The 16,757-nt window shown below is 39.7% G+C and overlaps 1 protein-coding gene and 1 long non-coding RNA gene across 15 annotated transcripts in view; one reads left to right on the top strand and one right to left on the bottom strand.

The window, feature by feature from the left end:
- The window catches only part of LOC144615867 (uncharacterized), a 742,065-nt gene that overhangs the window by 25,990 nt on the left and 699,318 nt on the right, over window positions 1-16,757 (top strand). The window lies entirely within an intron of this gene.
- NCOA3 (nuclear receptor coactivator 3) overlaps window positions 1-16,757 on the bottom strand; it is a 139,491-nt gene that overhangs the window by 73,657 nt on the left and 49,077 nt on the right. The window contains exon 1 of one of the 14 annotated variants that reach the window (XM_078444005.2): window positions 168-303. The exons of the other annotated variants lie outside the window; for them this stretch is intronic. The gene's annotated coding sequence lies outside the window, so the exon portion shown is untranslated. Of the gene's footprint in view, window positions 1-167; window positions 304-16,757 lie in introns of those variants that run through there. 14 annotated transcript variants of the gene reach the window in all.

Genomic DNA, 16,757 nt, shown 5'->3' with positions numbered 1-16,757 from the left:
GAAAAAGTACAGGAGACATAGGAAATTTTAATGGGGTATACATACAGGTTGCTAAAAATGAAAGGTATTTTTAACTCAACATATCTAGAAAATTCTGCTTACACAATGGTGCTATCCACAGATAAGCACTGGCAGTAAATACAACCCTTCTGCATTTTTAAAATTACCTTGAGGTGAAGGGGAAAACTAAAAACTCCAGTCGGCAGCCCAGTTTATTAACAAGCCCCGGTATCTTTGGCCGAGCTGCAGTTAGCGCCAACGTGGTTACTAACACAGCCATGCAAGCAAGTCGCCTGCCGGTGCTCGTGCTGCCTCCCTCTCCCCTCTCTTGGAAACACTGCATGCAGTACTGCACGATCACACAAAATAAATACAGGAAAGGGGGTGGGAGGGTTGGGTGGAGAGCTGAGCGAAGCTCTGGGCTCCACCAGTGGAAGGCGTTCCACAAGAATTGCTACAGGGTCAAAAGTTTACAGTGGTTTCAATTTCACCTCTTAGCAGCCAATCAGAAAACAGACACTGTACGCTGACCCCCTCAGGCTGCAAATGAACATTAACTCATTGGCTACCGGAACTGCATATATTCCTTTCCTGGTAGGCTTTTCTTTCTCATTTTTTCTTCTTCTTTTTCGAGGGGGGAAGGAGTGGGAGAAGGCAAAGAACATTTTTTAAGTTCAAGGTGACAATTTTACTTAAGACCATGTATTTTAAGCAGGCATGTGAGGGAAGAAATGATCAAGCAATTATCTTTCTCCTTGAAACCAGTTTCTGTATCCTGTAATATCTAACAAACTAATCATTAATGCTAGTATCAAATCAAGGCAAAGAGTGAACTTAGGCAGGTTAAGGAGAAAGATTTATCTCCAAGAGGCTGCAATTCTAAGAACAATTTAGAATATGATGAAAGACATTGGTCGTGTTTCCAATAATGCCTTAAAAATAACTCAGATAATTAAGACACTTAAGTATTTATCTACATCCCAATTTTTTATCGACATAAATTCCCCACCTCTTCTCCAAATCATTCATATACACATGCAACACGCCTGTCCTTTTCATACTCTGCATCCAGCAAAATGCAGGTATAGCTCCTAAGGTTTAAAGCTTTCTTTTCCCATATTTCACCTCTCCTAACACTTTAGTACCAAGGAGTGATCTTTCATACAATAAACTCAAGGGTGATCTCTTTGGCAATACACACAACTGCTCCCTAATTCATTCATTCATTCATTCATTCATTCATTCATTCATTTTATGTAAATCTACAAATGCAGTAAACATCACTAAACTAATCCATTAAATACTATTTTCAACATTCTATATTTAACATTAAGCAAGGGTAAAATGAAGATCTGTACCCATACACACCTTAATTATCCTACATTTAAGAATGAGATTTCTTTGAAGCATTACATGATAAAAGTGAAACAGCTATGTTAACTACTCTATCAGAATGATCTGTTAAATCCTAAATAAGCAGATGTGTGAATCGGTAGTTAGCAATATTTTTCATTAATACATGGCGGTCAGATTTTAGCAGTCTTACTGGCTTTAAAATTTTAAACTTCTATTTAGAAGCCCCTGTAGCCACTACCACTGCCTAAGAAAATGATTTCACGTAACATACTCATTTTCTTACCCAAGCTAGCAAGATTAAGAAACTAGTCATTTCTGAACATCCGAAGGTAACTAATATACAAAAGTGCCTTACTTTATATATAACTGTTGCTAAAGAAATTCAAAATAAATCCATAGTGTATAAAGTTTCCACAGCAATTTAATGTCAGTTGTTAAATCAGTAAATAAAGAAACTTGATACAGATAAAGTTTTTTAATTTAGCATTAAAACAAGTAATTTTCTAGTAACAACTCCTAAGCCTTCATGACGTTTATGCATATTTGCCAATAAAAAAATCTACACATTTAAAATCCAGTAGTTTTTTTTTAACATGGCCTGCAGAAGCGTCTTTTATACATTAAATTAGAGGAGTCTTCTGTATATCTTCTTTTTACAAGATGGCCTCATTTTGAAAGAAAATGGATGCGATAAAATTTTACATCAAGTCAGCATGTTAGCAAGAAGCTTTTCTGTGTGTTCTGAATTTGATTAATACAAGCCAAGGTCACTTCCTGAAAGATGCCTACCATTGCAGCTGCAGGCAAACTAGGCTCCAGAGTAAGGATTGGGGGAAGGGAATGGGTGATGGCATTTATTAACACTGAGATAAACTTCCATCTACACTAGCAGCTGTATAAGAAGGGGGCAACATGAAGATCCCAGAATTCCTGGCATATAAAGATTAAAATATTTCCAGCCATTAATATTTAAGAGCAGAAATTTAATCATTATATAATGTTCACGTCAAAATTATATCAAAAATATCCTCTGGGTGCCTGGCTGGCGCTGTCAGTAGATCATGGAACTCTTGCTCTCGGGATTGTAAGTTCGAGCCTCAAGTTGGGTGTAGAGATTACTTAAAAATAAAATCTTCAGAAAACAAATACATAAATAAAAATTCAAAATAAAAATATATCCTCACTGCAACAATATATTAAAACATTTCACTCCTAATACTACACAAATCATCTACTACCAAATACTGAAGTAAACTTAGTATTAATACAATAAGACCTCTATGCAAAATAGCCTACAAAGGAAGAGACAGGCCCCTGAAGAAGACAGATTCAGAGATTCAATTTCTCCCATCTAAAAACCAAGGGTAGCCGGGGCGCCTGGGTGGCTCATTTGGTTGGGCGACCGACTTTGGCTCAGGTCATGGTCTCAGTTTGTGAGTTTGAGCCCCGTGTCGGGCTCTGTGCTGACAGCTCGGAACCTGGAGCCTGCTTCGGATTCTGTGTCTCCCCCTCTCTCTACCCTCCCCTGCTCATGCTCTGTATCTCTCTGTCTCTCAATAATAAAAATAAAACGTTAAAAAAAATTTTTTTTGTTAAAACCCAGGGTAGCCTAAAGTCAAGAAAGTATAAATCCAAAACAAAAGTCTATACTGCAAAATACCTGCTAAAGTTTTGTGCTGAAATTCAATTAATTTTCCTCTCACCAACATTAATACAAGTATCAGAGTTTCTATGCTCAAAAAACAAGTATCATCAAAATAAACATTACCAGTAACTAGAACAAATCCTCTCCCTGAATAATTATATGCCAAGATTTAATTGAGCAGTTACTATGTACTGTTAGGAAACTATACTAAGTACTTTGTCAGTCCTCTTTGAGGTTCTATATACATCTCAACTAACTGGATAAAATATTAGGTAGCGTAAGAAAATCTATAGGATTCTTCTAATTTTCTAACTTTCTATTTAACGTTGGATAAATTAAATTGCTTTTGTGTGCGTTTTTCCTACCTGCCAAATGGAGTTACCATGACATTCCACAGAAACATGTAATCAGCAAAATCACCTCTGTATTAGTGGTTGTATAATAAACAACACCTGGGGTGCCTGGGTGGCTCAGTCGGTTTCATGTCTCTTGATTTTGGCTCAGGTCATGACCTCACAGTTCATGAGTTCAAGCCCAGCCCGGAGCTGCTGACAGTGTGGCGCCTGCTTGGAATTCTCTCTCTGCCCCTCCCCCTTTTCTCCCTTTCTTTCCAACTCACTCTCTCTCTCTCTCTCTCTCTCAAAATATATAAATGAATTTTTGTAAATAAATAAATAAAATTTTTTAAAAACACACACAATACCTGTCTCTTTTTTAATCACCAGCATGTTAACAACGCATGATGTTTCCATTTTGTACGTATAATTTTGTCCCTCCCTTATGCTCCCCATCATTGTATCTTGATTGAAATAACTTCAACAAAAAAATTAATAGATGTTAGATGCTCAAGTTCAAATAAATTTATAGAGTTTGATTTTTTTTTAAGTCTTTTACCTTTCAATGACTGGCAGAAAAGGACTATTAACAGGCACAGAGCCTTCCATATATGTAAAGGGCTTTTTAAATCATTTTAGGAAAAGGAAGGCAACCAGGTTTAAAAAAAAAAAAAAAAAAAAAACCAACAATGTGAGAAGTCCCTGAATTCAGAGAATCTAGCTGCTGGTCGCAGCAGAGGAAAGCATTCAGAAGGGTTCAACAAGACTTAATCGCGTGCCTTTGAGATGGGACAAATTCTAAAAATGGACAAAGGGTAAATAAAATTCATCATTCATACACCTTCTCACCAGCACACCTTGTGAGGCACTCAGGAGGGGATAAACTTTCCTCAAATTCTATTCTTGACCACATGAATTCTTCCAAAAATAACTCAAAACAAAGCAAAGAGTTAAGCAGTAGTTAGCTTCTTGCCATGCACGTCAGGGTGAAGGAGGTGCACTCATTCCTTCACCTCTCCAGCCACATCATTCCTCTCCCCTGGTTTTATCCAAGTACCCAACGTGTTCCTTCCTCGGCAAGTGAGACCAACTCAATCGGGGTCAGGGCAGCTAGCTGCCTGGTCTTCCTGTACCAACCCAGCTTCTAGGTCAAAAATAGAACCTGAAAGGAAACATCAGCTATAAAATAAAAACAAACAAAATGTTGGCCCGAGTGTCTTTTGCTCTGCCAGAGTGGTTCACAGACACAAGTTTAAGGATTACTCTCTAAGAGTCACAGATTGTTTAAAAACTTTGTTTCAGTTATTTTCTACAGCATCAAACCAGACAGACTGGCCATCGCACAACTGAAAACTTCCATTACAAAAAATTCAAAGTACTACACCATATACAATGGTATCATTACTCAGTAATAATGTAACTATGCCATATGCTCTTTAAAAACCATATTGGACTGGGGTGCTTGGGGGGCTCAGTCAGTTAAGCAACCAACACTTGATTTCGGCTCATGTCATGATCTCACAGTTAGTGAGTTCAAGCCCCACATCAGACTCTGTGCTGACAGTGCAGAGCCTGCTTGGGATCCTCTCTCTCTCTCTCTCTCTCTCTCTCTCTCTCTCCCAAAATAAATAAGCAAACAAAAAACACATTGGACTATGAGCCTCAACCGTAACTCTCAAGTGAAAAACCAACAGGTTGTCATTCCAGTGCTTACCACAGTCACAACAAATGTAAATCATCCATCATTTCACAAATGTTTGCTGAGATGATGCCATATTGTACACTACTGCTATTCCAGCTTCTGTGGATACAAAGCTAAACAATACACGTGGCCCTCATAGAAGTCCTTAAATTCATACAGCCTAGTCCCCTGGGCATGGCAAAGGAAGGTGCTCTGAGTCTAAAAAGCATTAACATGTGCCTTTGAGACGGGATAAACTCTAAAGATGGACAAAGGCCAAAAATCAAAAAGCTTGTACATTTTACTGAGTATTAACGAACAACAAATGAGCAAACATTTCCAGAAAACCTAAGTGCCATCCATAAAGAAAATAAGTAAGGTGGTATGATATAAAGGGGGGGGGGGGTGCCTGGGTGGCTCAGCGCATTAAGCGTCCCACTTCAGCTCAGGTCATGATCTCATGGTTCATGGGTTCGAGCCCCGCATTGGGCTCTGTGCTGATAGCTCAGAGCCTGGAACCTGCTCTGGATTCTGTGTCTCCCCCTCTCTCTGCCCCTCCCCTGCTCATGCTGTGTGTGTGTGTGTGTGTGTGTGTGTGTGTGTGTCTCTCAATAATAAATAAACATTAAAAAAAAAAAATTAAAAAACAAAAAAAGAATATACATTTCCAAGGGTTAAATTTCCACAAGCAAAGTGTCCATGCCTTAATGGTTGTGTTTTGGGCTATGCACAGTAAACATTACACTGTTCCTTGTTCTTCTCTGCAACTTTTTCCCTCTATTCCCAGCCACTCCCCAAGTGTGGTGCTTAGAAGCAATGGAATGATCAGAAGGCAAGCCATAAAGGTTAGAAAATCATGGGGCTGAGATGATCAAAAGTAGGGAGGCAGAGTTAAGGCAAAAGAGAGTTTCCCCTAAATACATTATAAAATCCAGAAGCCTAAAGAGATCAACACATTAAAAATTAGCGTATTTTTGTAGTTGGTTTTTTTTTTCGTATATGTAATCAAAGCTAATCATCAACTGGACAAATCTCACACAATTTGAGCACCAAGATATAATGGCAAATAAATGATTATAATCTCTTGAATAAGCTAAAAATTCATGAATTCATAATATGAAAATATACACCCAAAGGAAAAGCTCTCCCTTACAACAAAGCCATCTAATATAGAAGATAATGATGGAACTAGAAAATCACCATTTGCTAAATCATATTAATAATTCGTTCAAGGGGCACCTGGGTGGCTCAATTCTTCAGCTCGGGTCATGGTCTCGCAATATGTGAGTTAAAGCCCCGTGTCAAGTTCTGTACTGACAGCTCAGAGCCTGGAACCTGCTTCAGATTCTGTGTCTCCCTCTCTCTCTGCCCCTACCCCACTCGTGCTCTGTCTCTCTCTCAAAAAATAAACATTAAAACAATTTTTTAATTTTTTAAAAATAATTCATTCAAGAGGCAAGAATCACCAACAGATGCTAAAACTAGTGGGCATTAAGTTTAAGGAACAGTAGGCTATTTCCATAATCACAGACTCAAAACCTCTAAACTCCACAGGAAACTTACCAGGTATCTCCCACAAGTAACCTCACAGTGGACAAAGTAGCAGACACCATCTCAACCAAATGGTTAAGGCTAAGCATCGTCAATAATGGGGCTCTTGATCACAAGAGACTGAAAAAAAAGAAATCACTTCTATGGTTCTCCTCCCCCCAAAGGTGCAGTACCTGAATCTAAACATGAGGAAACACCACACAAGCACAAAATGTGGGAACTTCCACAAAGTAACTCCTCTCTCGCCTTCAAAAGTATCAATACCATGAAACACAAAGAAAGATAAGAAACTGTCCCAGGCTAAAAAGGACTGAAGAGACATGACAACTGAATGCAATGTGCAAAATCCTGGATTTTCCTTCCCTTTAGAGGACATTACAGGACAACTGGTGAGATGTGAGTAAGACTTATAGAATAGATACTGTATCAACATTAATTCCATGATTTTTTTTAAATGTTTTATTTTTGAGAGAGACAGAGACAGTGTGAACAGGGGAGGGGCAGAGAGAGGGAGACACAGAATCCGAAACAGGCTCCAGGCTCTGAGCTGTCAGCCCAGAGCCCGACACAGGGCTCAAACTCACAAGCCATGAGACCGTGACCTGAGCCAAAGTTGGACGCTCAACCGACTGAGCCACCCAGGTGCCCTTAATTCCATGAGTTTTTAACTGCAGTGTGCTAATGTGAAAAAAATTGTTTTGAGGAAATATATACTATTTAGGTGTAAAGGAGCATCGTATCTATTACAACTTACTCTCAAACTGCTCAGAAAAAGTATGTACGTTTTTAAATGATAAAAAGAGAAAAGCAAATATAGTAAAATGGTAACATTTGAAGAATATGACTGAAGGTCACATAGTACTTCTTTATATAAATGCTACAACTTTTCTATAAATTCCAAATTAAAGAGAAATGAAAAATAAAAGGTAAATAACAGACTGGGAGAAAACATGTGCAGTGTCTAACTGGGACAAAGAATAAAAACCCAGAACACACAGGATCCTTTATAAATTAGTAAGAAAAGACAACATAACAAGGCAAATGGTCAAAGAATCAGAAGAGGCAGTTCAGAGTAGTACAAATGGCCAATAAATACTGAAAACATGCACAATTCTAAGGGCTTGAAAAATGCAAAATAAAAACAATGAAAGAAAATAGCATCAGTTGGCTGAAACTAGTCATTTTAAGCATGTACCCTTTATTCCATGGCTAGGAATATACCAGAAGTACACAGATATAAAGATATGTATAAGGATATCCAATATAATATCCTATAAAAGAACAAAAAAGGGAGAAAAGTAAAAATAGTGAGCATAAATAGGCAAATATAAACTCTAACTTCATGTAAGCTCCTTGAGGTTACATTCCAATAGGTTTTTAAGTTTATTTTGAGAGAAAGTGTGCACAAGTGGGGGAGGAGAAAGAGAAGGAGAGAGAAGGAAGGGGGGGGGAGGGGGGAGAGAGGGGGGAGAGAGAGGGAGGGAGAGGGAGGGAGAGGGAGGGGGAGGGGGAGGGAGGGAGGGAGAGGGAGGGAGAGGGAAGGAGAGCGGGAGGGAGGGGGAGGGGGGAGGGGGGAGGGGGGGAGAGAGAGGGAAAGAGAGGAAGAGAGAGGGAGAGAGAGGGAGGGAGAGGGAGGGAGAGGGAGGGAGGGGGAGGGGGGGAGAGGGAGGGAGAGGGAGAGAGAGGGAGAGAGGGGGAGGGAGGGGGAGGGAGGGAGAGAGAGGGAGAGGGAGGGAGAGAAAGGGAGGGAGGGGGAGGGAGGGAGAGGGAGGGAGAGGGAGAGAGAGGGAGAGAGAGGGAGGGAGGGGGAGGGAGGGAGAGGGAGGGAGAGGGAGGGAGAGGGAGGGAGAGGGAGGGAGAGAGAGGGAGGGAGAGGGAGGGAGAGGGAGGGGGAGGGAGGGAGAGGGAGGGAGAGGGAGGGAGAGGGAAGGAGAGCGGGAGGGAGGGGGAGGGGGGAGGGGGGGAGAGAGAGGGAAAGAGAGGAAGAGAGAGGGAGAGAGAGGGAGAGAGAGGGAGGGAGAGGGAGGGAGAGGGAGGGAGAGAAAGGGAGGGAGGGGGAGGGAGGGAGAGGGAGAGAGAGGGAGGGAGAGGGAGGGAGAGGGAGGGAGGGAGGGGAAGAGGGGGGGAGGGAGGGGGAGGGGGAGAGGGGGGAGGGGGAGGGGGGGAGGGAGGGGGAGGGGGAGAGGGGGGGAGGGAGGGGGAGAGGGGGGGAGGGAGGGGGAGGGGGAGGGGGGGAGGATATCCCAAGCAGGCTCTGAGCTATCAGCAAAGAGTCTAATTTATGCGGGGCTCAAATTCACAAACTGGGAGATCATGATCTGAGCAGAAGTCAGAGACTTAACCAATGCAGGTGCCCCAGATTCCAGTATGTTCTATTTGTTAATATTTATCTCTAATAACTAGTACATGACAGGTACTCAGCATATATTTGCTCAACTAATGGACAAATGGTTAAAGAAAGGATATTCCAAATGGTATATTATACAGCAACTGAAAGGAACGCAGCATAAATTTATAAATACTAAAATTTAAACAAAAAGAATGCAGTAGGTGTACATATATAACCACCTAAAAAGATGTCCATGAAATAAATGGAAAAGACAACTTGTAGGTAACATATAACATGACTGTTTCAGAGTGAGACATGTCTGCATAGCTATGTCTGTTTATACTTGGGGAAAAGTAAAGAAAGCTTCAACAATTTTGATAAACAATTAAAGTATAGGAATGCCTTTTCAGGAGCTGGGATTACAAATAAGTTTCTTATCAATATTTTAAAATAAAAATTAAATTTAAAGAAGATGCCACAAAAAAATTGTTAAGCTGCACACATCATTAAACTCCTTAATGTAACATACAAATTAACAGACTAGAAAAAAACAGGTAACATGCACCCAGAGTCTTAAATCTTTGATCCAGGGGCGCCTGGGCGGCTCAGTCAGTTAAGCAACCAACTCTCGATTTCGGCTCAGGTCATGACCACACGGTTCATGGGATCAACTCCCATGTCAGGCTCTGCACTCTCTCACTCTCTCTCAAAATAAATAAAATATACATTTTAAAAATATCTTTGATCCAGATTCTACTTCCAGGAGTCTATGAAAAGGAAGTACAGTAGTCTCCCACCTTAACTGCAAGGAAAACATTCCAAGAATTCCAGTGGATGCCTAAAACCAGGGACCGTGCTAAACCATATACACTATGGTTTTTCCTATATATATTAACCTATGATGAAGTTTATCAATTAGGCACAATAAAAGATGAATAACAATAAGACAGAAAAATATACTGTAATAAAAGTTATGTGAATATAGTTTCTAAGTATTGTACTTATCTTTCTTCTTGTAATGATGTGATGTGAGATGATAAAAAAAAATGAAGTGAGGTGAATGACCTATGTTTTGTGACAAAGCATTACACATAAAAGCAAGATGAAGAAATACATATAACTGTAACACAGGATAAAGAAGAAAAATTAAGGAAATGCACTGAAATGTTAATCCCCAAGATAACTAGTATCCTTTTTCTACTTTGAAATTGCCCCAATATTTCCAAAATTAGCTGGATTTGCTCTTATGATCACAAAATAAAAGGTAGGTGACAAGGATGTGATTTATTTATAAACATTCCTAAACTTATTTTATATTTGAAATACAAAATTCTAACCCCTTACCTAAACTAGATCGTAAGCCCAATTCCTGACCATCATTTGCCAATTTAAACAAAACAAAAAATCAAGACAAGTCACAGACTGGGAGAAATTATTTGCAAAACACTGATCTGATACCGGATTTGTATCCAAAATATACAAAGAACTCTTAAATAACAGTAACAATTATCAACATAAGAACACAACTCAATTTAAAAATGGCAAAAAATCTAGACACCACCCTAAAGATATACAGATGGCAAAGAAGCACATGGAAAAGATGCTCAATATCATATGTCTTTAAGGAATGACAAATTAAAACTAAAATGAAACACCACCACACATCTAGTAGAATGGCTAAAATCTGAAAAACAACAATAACAAATGCTTATGAGCACACAGAGCAACAGGAACTCTCATTCACTGCTGGGGAAAATGCAAATGGTACAACCACTTTAAGAAGACAGACACTGGCAGTTTCTTACAAAGTTGAACATACTTTTATCATAGGATCCAACAGTCACACTCCTAGGTATTTACCCAAGTAAGTTGAAAACATGTCCATACAAAATCTACACACAAATGTTTAATAGCAGCTTTATTTATTATTTCCCAAACCTGAAAGAAACCAAGATGTCCTCTAATGGGTTAAAGTGGATTAACTGTTGTATATCCACACAGTGGAACATTATTCAGCAACAACAACAAAAAAAATGCATGGTCAAGCCAAGAAAAGACATGGAGGAAACTTAAATGCACATTGCTAAGAGAAACAAGCCAATCTGAAAAAGCTACATGTGATATGATTCCAACCATATGACATTCTGCAAAAGCCAACACTGTGGAAACAATAAAAAGGTCAGTGGTTGCCAGGGGTTCAGACGGAGGGGAGGAGGATGAATAGGCGAAGCACAGGTAACTTGTAAAGAGCTGAAACTATTCTACAGGATACTGTAAGGACAGACCACATTACAAGTCTGTCAAAACCTACGGAACTATAAACACAAAAAACTGAATGTAAACTGTGGACTTTAGTTAATCATCTTGCATTCATATTCGTTAATTAAGTATAACAAGCGTGCCTTGTACCACTCTAATGCAAAACGTTAAGAGGGCAAAGGGGGCAGAATATGGGAACACTCTATTAACTCCTCAATTTTTCTGTAAATCTAAAACATTCTATAAAGTCTATTAGTTTTTTAATGTTAAGAATTACAAAGAAGAGCGCGCGCCTGGGTGGCTCGGTGGCTCAGAGGTTGAGCGCCCAACTCTTGATTTTGGCTCATGTCCTACTTTCATGGTTTGTGGGGTCAGGCCCCACCTCACTCTCTTTCTCTCTCTCTGCCCTCCCCCTGCTCCCACAGGCTCTCTCAAACATTTTTTTAAAAAAAAGAATTACAAAGAAATATGCTGCTTTTTCAAGTGGACATCTAACACAAATTAAGTAACTAAGTTTTGTTTTTTTGTTTTTTTTTTAATAATTGAGTTGTATAAAACTTTCAAAAAAAGGCTGCCGAATTTTTATACCACACAGCTTACTTATGCCACCCAACACTTCCAAAAAGAAAAGTAACATGACAATTCTTCACCACAAACAATGCACTCTCTGGGTCATTAATCCAGCCATGTTGGTCCTCAATGATAAACGTGCTTCAATGATAAATTTAAACTTAATTCAACATTGAAGTTTTGTCCTTTAAAATTCTCACACAATTGTCGTTAAGTCTTTGCAATATTGTCTGCATTAAAAAGGAAAAACATTTAAGATTTTTTCCTACCAATTTAAAAACATATAGCAAATGTCTACTATGTACCAAGCTAAATATACTGTAATAACAGTTTCTGACTTATCGAGGAAATTAATCTAATAATCCAGTGAAAATCTCTTCCAATAAACTTGTTCTCAGGACTGTTCAGTAGCGAGAAAATACAAACTTTCAGATGTCACCAACACAAAAGTACAGACTGTAGTGATTCACACAAAAACCTCAGAGCTATCTTACCAAGAAGAAATTTAACCTGCAAAATTACGAAGTATTTTGGTATTTTGGGATCAAATGCAAAAAAGCACAAACATGTGACTAAATAAATCAGGGAAAGGAAATATTTTAAATCAGTTTCACAGGCAGCTCCTTACCTCAATCAATAACCCAGAGTGGCTGGGTAGATTCACACAGAAGGCAAGCAATGCAACCTCGACAATTCCTAATAATGACAAAGCCTTCAAGTACCAAGTGAGCACTTAAGGGACTGCTGTTTATTACACGGACACCCTTTCAGGCATATGCATAAACAGCAAGCACCACTTCTGGCACAGGTCTTGAAGAATATAAAAGTTTGCACATAGGCAGTTCTTTCAAGCACTACAGGGACAAAGTACGTTCAGGCTTTTAAAAGAAAGACACTAGTAAATCTATTAGAACTTAAAATTTCCATCACCAAGAGACTTGTATAGCACAAGTAGAAAGTAAAGCAATAACCGTATTTTTACAGTACTATAAAAGTGTTAATTACAGTAATGCTATACATTAAATTATCAGAAAAGTATCCCATTTTACAGACAAGGAAGGACTCCAGAGCTGTAATTTGTCTTCTGTGATGAAGCACACATTCAAATATGCTAAGATTCCATCTGTGGTAAATGGGAAATCCTAACATAATAAAAATATTCTAAACAGATTTAAACCACTCTGTGTAAACCAATCTGCTTACATTCAGCTGCATTAGGGCCATTAATTAAATTCATTCAGGTAAAAGCCCAGCAAAAAATTCTGTAAGTCCTATATCAACATTTTGAATAGAAAAAAAAAAAATGGCCATTACAAGCCACTTTTATAAACAACTTTCTAGTCACAACCTTCTTATAAAATATAACCAATGAGGGGAGCCTGGGTGGCTCAGTCAGTTAAGCAACCAACTCTTGATTTGGTCAGGTCATGATCTCAGGGTCGTGGGACCAAGTCGCTGCGTGAGGCTCTCTGGTGAGCTGAGCCTGCTTGGGATCCTTTCTCCCTCTCTCTCTGCCCCTCCCCTGCTCATTCACTCTCTCTCTCTCAAAATAAATAAATAAACGTTAAAAAAAATTGGAATCTACATTAAGAAAATCTGGTGAGCACCACTCATTACTGATCAAATTATACTATGAAAGATTGTGTTTTGCATACAATTAATCCCAAATAATTTTTACCCCTTTGTCAATCCAATTATTTTCATTCACCATTTTGAACCTGGGGAAATAAATTGTTTAAATTATTTTAAACTACATCCTTCCATAAACAGAAGGAAAGGAACAAGCATTTGCTAGAATCCTAGGGTGCACAGCATTTCATTGTCCATGCATAAGACATCAAAAGTTTAGGTAGGTTAGAATATCTTGCTCGGGGTGCCTGGCTGGCTCAGTCAGTACAGCATGTGACTCTTGATCTCGGTCAGGGTTGTGCGTTCAAGCCCCACACTGGGTGCAGAGCTCACTAAAAATTAATAATAAAATAGTACTAATAATAATAACTTGCTCAATGTCTCACAACTGATGGAACAGAGATTAATCAGAACTCAGAACAGCCTGGAGGCACCTGAGTGGCTCAGGAGGTTAACGGCCCGACCTTGGCTCAGGTCATGATCTCACAGTTCATGGGTTTGAGCTCCACATGGGGCTCTGTGATAACAGCTCAGACCTGGAGCCTGCTTCAGATTCTGTGTCTCTTTCTCTCTGCCCCTCCTCTGCTCGCTCTCTCTCTCTCTCTCTCTCTCAAAAATAAATAAACATTGGGGCGCCTGGGTGGCTCAGCTGGTGAAACATCCGACTCCGGCTCAGGTCATCTCACAGTTTCTGAGTTCGAACCCCACATCAGGCTCTGTGCTTTCAGCTCAGAGCATGGAGCCTGCTTCAGAGTCTATGTCTTCCCTTCTCTCTGCCCCATCCCGTGCTCATGCACATGTGTCTCTCTCTGTCTCTCAATAATAAATATTTTTAAAAATTGTTTTTAAATAAACATAAAAAAAAAGGACTCAGAACAGCCTGAATTCCAAGCTCATGCATTTTGTACTATCATTCTCCCCCAAATTTTAGTTGTATTAATAATTGTGATTGTAGGGCACCTGGGTGGCTCAGTCAGTTAAGCATCTGACTTCGGCTCAGGTCATGATCTTGCAGTTTGTGAGTTCGAGCCCCACGTCGGGCTCTGTGCTGACGGCTCAGAGCCTGGAGCCTGCTTCAGATTCTGTGTCTCCCCCTTTCTCTGCCCCTTCCCTGCTCATGCTCTGTGTCTGTCTCTCAATAATAAATAAAGGTTTAAAAAAAATTTTAATAATAATAATTGTGATTGTATAAATTTTGATTCTAAAATTACCCAATAGCAACAATTTTGCAATTTTGGGAGGAGGAGGGGCACACAGGTAGAAAACAGGTACCCAACAACTATCTAACACTAACCTTTTCCAATATGTAATCAAGGAATATTAGAAGTATAGTCTCATCCCCTACTTCCTTCCCATAATACAGAATCTTGGGTCTAGAAAACCACTAGCTGGTGACAAGATCCTGCCAGAATCAGAACCCCCATCTTCCCATTCCATGCTCGATGTACCTTCCTTACCACTACACTTGTCAAAGCAGTGGCTATCCAACTGTGGTTCCCAAAGCGCAGAGAAATTAGAAATACAAATTCTTGAACCCTATGCCAGTACAGTAAACTGTGAAGGTGGGCCCAGCAATCCCTAATTTAAGCATTCAGGTGATTCTGGAGTGTTCTAAAGTTTGAAAACAACCAGCTTTAGAAGAAACCTGATTTTTAGGATTGTCCAAGGCATATACTCCTAAACACAGGAGTTAATCATACTCCTAAAAAGAGAAAACAGATTGACTTAATCCTCCCTTCCTATTTGTCTAGTCTAGTGCAGTTCTTCTCAAACTTTTAGGGAGGAGAATCACCTGGGTGGGAGGGGCTAAATTCCCAGGCCCTACCCCCAGTGATTACAATTCATCAGGCCCTGGAGTAGAGGGCTTGAATTTGCACTTCTAATGTTGACCAAATGATAGAAATACTGCAGGAAAGCAGACTAAATTTTTGAGTCGCAGGGGACTAAAGCAATCTCTCATACAGATCTCACATAACCCAACTTGAAGAACACTTCCATCCTTCCTCTCTCATCCTTCCTGCTTGCCCACGGAGATTCTCAATCTTCCCCATGATGATTTTTGAAAGTCACAAGCAATTTTGTCAATTAAATTTGTAGAGGAGCAAAATTTGCCACTCCAAAATGTGTCCCTTTAGCATGTGGATCATAGGCTATTTTCAAGAAAAAAAAAGCTCAAGAAGAACGTTTGGCCTTCCCCCTAACTGCCTAGAATTTAGATGGAAGACCTGCTTGGAAGGGAGCTAGCACCAGAGACAGCTACACGAGAATATGAACTAGGTGTGGTAGACAAGAATGAACTCAGAAAAGTCTATTAAATTCCACTGCTCTGTGTTCTATTCCTTCTGTATGGGCCAGCAAACATTTACTTTCTCATTTTCCTGCAAACTGTCTTCCTTCCCTTTGACGTCCTTGATCCCACCACCCCCCTTCCCCTTAGCTCTGAATGGCATATAAGCCTCAATTGCCTGACTACCTATGGGACTCATATTCTTATGGAGCCCCCTTATACACATAATTATGTTGATTTTCTCCTATTAATCTGTCTCACATCAATTTAATTGTTGGACCAACCTAAAAGAACCTTTAGAGGTAAATTTTCCTCCCCAACAAATTCCATTTCTCAAAATATACCGATGAGGTCATGTTAGAGTTAAGATTCCATTTATTATAGGGGCACCTGGGTGGTTGAGTCAGTTTCAAGCTCAGGTCATGATCTCACAGTCATGAAATCGAGCCCCAAGTCGGGCTTATACGCTGGGCACGGAGTCTGCTTAAGATTCTCTCTCCTCCCTGGAGTGCCTGGGTGGCTTAATCAGGCGTCCAACTTTTGATTTCAGCTCAGGTTAACGATCTCAGATCTCAAAGTTCATGGGTTTGAGCCCCATGTAGGGCTCCACACTATCAGTTTGGGATTCTCTCTCTCCCTCTCCCTCTGCCCCTTCCCTGCTTGCGTGCAAGTGTGTGCTCTCTCAAAATAAATAAACTTAAAAAAAAAATTATCTCTCCCTCTGTCACTCCCTTGCATGCATGCACACGCTCTCTCTCTCTCGCACTCTCTCTCTCTCAAAAAAGATTCAGTTTACTATCTTCAGAACAAAAGACCAAATAAAATCTTCAAAAGGGCCTGTATGAAGTTTTAATATGGTTCAATGTTATGTGACTACAAGAAAAAAGTATCCTATGAGATACCACAAAGAGCACCTGAATTAAGAATTGAGAAGACTTAAATTCTCTCAGGAGGTCTGCACATGCGTGACCTTAGGGGAAATTTAAGAAAACAGTTTGACAGTCTGTCCAGCAACTTTTTAAATAGACTTATGTGAAAATTCCACCACTACATGCTCATAACAACAATACTCAGATGTCTAAAAACATGCAGTAGTAAGAAAAGAAGTATGTTAG

This window comes from Panthera onca, chromosome A3 (genome assembly GCF_046562875.1).
Source record: "Panthera onca isolate mPanOnc1 chromosome A3, mPanOnc1 haplotype 2, whole genome shotgun sequence".
Taxonomy (NCBI): Eukaryota; Metazoa; Chordata; class Mammalia; order Carnivora; family Felidae; genus Panthera; species Panthera onca.
Note: the sequence above shows the minus strand (reverse complement) of the source record. Positions and strands in the feature narration are given on the sequence as shown.